Here is a 4,360-nt window from a genome sequence, read left to right as displayed (position 1 = left end):
ACAAGTGGTATGAACCCACCTTATATAGAGGTGTTTACATGTCTCTCTCTCACTCTCACTAACAAATGGATCTAAAGGCTAAAGCACCACATGCAAGTGGGTTTTACAAAAGTCAAACATTTACAAAGTCATGAATGAAGAACTTCGCACCCCAACAACAGAAAACACACATGCTTTAATACAAGATTTGATACAAAGCGTTCAAACCAATTATTTCTTTTACAAAAAATATCGGATTTTCTGGTGTTTATAAAGTGATACAAACTTTTCATACAAATATACTTATGAACTCACCAACATTATATATGTTGACCGTTTTCAAAATAACTTGTATTCTCAGGAAATCGTTAAGCATGTGGACATCAAGAATATGTGGAAATTTGTTGCTATTATAAACATTTATATCTTGGGATGTAACTCTTGTAAATAAGTACAATGATATAAACTAAGTATTGTTGTAATAGTGTACGTGTGATGATGATTCTTGTCTTGTTTCTATTATATTCAGTGTAATGATATTACAAGATGAAGTCACGCAAGCCCCCAGACGTTTCCGCCATTTTCTCCAGTTCGGGGGTGTGATATCTTGCAACCACTTTTCCTTCCATCCTTGCTTTCTATGTATTTTCTTCTTCTTTTCTTAGGAAACGGTTGACCTTACGTATCATTTCTTCAACGTTCACCCGCTCTCTCCCTACTAACTTGCAAAATAAATCCCCTTCCAAGAGCATATAAGTAAAGGCTGCTATGATCATAAAGTCATCCCTTGTTGGCATCTTTCGATTGATTTCGTTGAACCGCTTAAACAAGGCTCTGTTGGATTCTCCTTCTCGTTGTCGGCATGAAAATACTGCATGTGCATGCTGTTGTAATCTTCTTTGTTAGATAAAATTGTTGCAAAAATTATGACATAGCTCTTAAAAGCTTCATATACTCTTTAGGGGTAGACTTGCCAACCAATATCTACTGGATTGATCTAGAGTTCCTACGAAGTATAAACTCCACAACTTCGGATCCATTGGAATCATTTTGATGGCCCACTGAAAATTTAAGACATGGTCGTCTGGATCTCCTGTTCCATCATACATTAGTATTTTGGGCCCTTTAAATCCCTTTGGAATGGGCGTTTCATTAATGTGATCTGTGAAGGGTGATCGAAATATTAAGTTCTTAAAGACCTAATGGTATTGCTTTGCTTCTACTACCTATGGTGTTACTTCTTGATCTTTTTGAGAGTTCTTCTCTTCTTTTTCAGGACGTGAAGGTCCTTAACTTACTTCTTTTTTGTTTTTCTCTTTTCTGCTCGACCTTCCTTCATTTCCTTAGGCTTTCACTTCCGTTTCATTTAAGTCCCTCGATTGACTGTTGTGCATTGAAACAAAATCCCATTCCTTCTCCTTTTGATCCTTTCACTCACTTCTTTCTATCTGCCATTTTCTCATGGCTCTAAAATCTTGAAGGCTTCGAATTCCTCCATTTCCATCTCTTCGGCCTCTAAGTTATTTTAACTCATTTTGTAACACCCTATTCCGTATCGTTTCCTAATTCAGGTTTGTGACCCGAATATCGGTTATCATCAGACTCAGGGCATGTAGGGAAAGAGAAATTTAGACCCATTTGGGTGTGGGTAATGTAATTTAGGTGATCCGGGAGTTTGGTTTGTGTTTTGGAACCAAGGGGTATATTGGTAAAGTGTCAGTTCAAGCTTTTATGAATATTGGATTTTTTAAAAATTTTTTAAGGCAAGGATGAGTTGATAGAAGCGTAGAGCTTCTCTTTATCTTTCTGTGGATATAAGGATCATCAAAATCGGATTTAGAACGAAAAAGTTATGGTCTTCGGAAATTTGGTGGTTATAGGGTTAACCTAGTACGCGGGGCATACATAAGAGTACGATGGGCATACTAGTGTTAAGCCTAGTACGCGTGGTGTACATAGGAGTACGATGGGTATACTAGGCAGATACATCGCGAGTGCTCTTTGGAGTACGTTGGGCATACCAGAATTACGAATGACGTACTCCAGTTAGACCCAAACCCTAATTTAGGGTCGTGGACCCTATTTAAGCTCCTTAACTCACCACCAAACCATATTATCTTCATCCTCCATCCCTTTAAACCCTAGAAATGAAACCCTAGCCCCCATTTGAGTGGTTTTGAGCTTTTAGTAGCATTTCACGCATTTTGGTGTTCATAAAAGAAGAATGAGCTTTTTGGAGAAGTATAAGATTGCTTGAAGCTTTTTGGATCCATGCTTATTGCATCTTGATCTACCTTCTAGAGGTATAAAGTTTCTAACTTGATGTCTCTAGGTGTTAGATCTAGTGTAAGGAATGTTTTGGGTTCATTTTGGTCCTTAGAGTCATCCATGTGAGTTTAAGCTACTCCATGAGCTTAGAATGTTGAATCTTGGCATTTGTGAAGTCCTTTGTTCATAAAAATATCATATTGATGAGTTGTGTTGGACCATGCATGCATTTGGGGTGCTTATTATGTATTTTATTGAGGATTTGGTCCCATTAAGTTATGCAAAGGGGTAAAGTTGCTAACTTTACGTGTTAAGACATATCATTAGGGTCATATCTAAGTTTGGAAGTCATTGGCTTAACCATTAAGAGCTTAATATGGATTTTTGGTCTCTGATGGGTACGATGGGTGTACGTAGGAGTATGCTTAGCATAATGGGCATATCGTGTATCAATCGTTTATACCATGTGCTTCATTTCTTAGTACACAGTGCGTACGTCCCTGGTATGTAGAGCGTACTCCCCAGAATGGACATTTTGGGCCTTATTGGGCCATTAGACTTCTGGTTTTGGGCCATGGTTTGGCTATGGCCTTCTTAGAATTGTTCCCATGATAGTTTTTGGGCACAATTTGGGCTTTGGGTTGCCATTTTAGGCTTTTGTGTATTTAGGTTGGACCTTGGTTATGAAACAAGTAAGAAAAGGGTAAAATGGTCTTTTACTCTTTAGGAAGTTGGTTTATGGAGTGGGACTCGCATTTTGGGTTATCGGGATAATTATTGATTAAGATTGTATTTATTGTTAGTTGGTGCGAGGTTATCCGATTCAGCGGCCCGATCAATTATTTGATTATCAGCGGATTGAGGTGAGTCTCCTTACTATACTCGTGGGTCGAAGGCAATGTTGGCCCACTAGGTTTTGTTATGCTAGCTGTCTTTGTGACTCTTGCATTGTATGTTGGTCTAGGCCCATTGTATGTCGGTCTAGGCCCATTTGTATGTTGGGCTAGGCCTATTGTATGTTATGTAGGTGCTAACTATCTTTGTGACTTTTGTATTTGTATGATCGGGCTATGCCCATTAGATTGGCACAGTAGGCCCATTATGGTGGGTTGGGACCAATATGCGTGTTGGGCCCAATGTGAGGGCTAGGCCCAATGATATGTATGGTATGCAGTATTTTGGGGAACTCACTAAGCTTTGTGCTTACGGTTTTTATGGTTATAGTTTCAAGTACTTCCGACTCGAAATGGAATGACACGGATTTGTTGGATAAGATGTCTAAGTCCATAACTATATTTAGTATGTACTTGACCCGACTTTTGGATTGCATCGACATCTCAACTGTTGGATGGACAAAATGAGAAAAAGGACACTTACGATTTGTTAATATATTATAAGTTCTAATATATTAATATGAAATCATATTATTTAATTAGTATTGATCAAAAATTAATTTGGAATTAATTTTGTGATAAAAAATAGACTAATTAAATATATGGGGATTGATTTGTAAATCATTCATTCTTATATAGTAAGCTTATGGTTCATGATTCACTAGATTAGGCTAGGACCCATTGGGTGCTCCACGGAGGTTATAACCCATGGATCATGGGGGAAATGAAAAGCCATGCACATTAGGGTTTACATAGTGTAACCCTACATGTGGCACACTATATAAAGAGTTCCATAGCTAGCAAAATCGGCCACTATTGCATGACAAGGCGGGCTAGCCGATTTTGAGTGAAAGTGTTCTCTTCTCAAGGTATTCCAAGAGTTGTGGTGTTGTGTGAAACATTTGAGGCATCACATTTGAGGTGCTAGGCTCACAAGGTCTTAAGGAATCCAAGCTACAAGAAAGGTATGTCATTCTATTAGTTTTTATATTACAAGTTCCCCATGCTATGCTAGTTAGGATGTAAACCTTGGAAAATTCTTATTTGCATGAATATTAGAGAAAACATAGATCCAAGGTTTCTAGGGTTGCATGTACACCATATGAGTGTTAGAATGCTCAAAACCCATCAGGCTTGATCGTAGCACATCCACCCATGTTTTCGCATTATGATGATTTTGGGATTGTACTCTGATAACTGTTTCCTTATAAAGTACTTTT

The sequence above is a fragment of the Lactuca sativa genome, chromosome 4, assembly GCF_002870075.4.
Source record: "Lactuca sativa cultivar Salinas chromosome 4, Lsat_Salinas_v11, whole genome shotgun sequence".
NCBI classification, from domain to species: domain Eukaryota; kingdom Viridiplantae; phylum Streptophyta; class Magnoliopsida; order Asterales; family Asteraceae; genus Lactuca; species Lactuca sativa.
Note: the sequence above shows the minus strand (reverse complement) of the source record.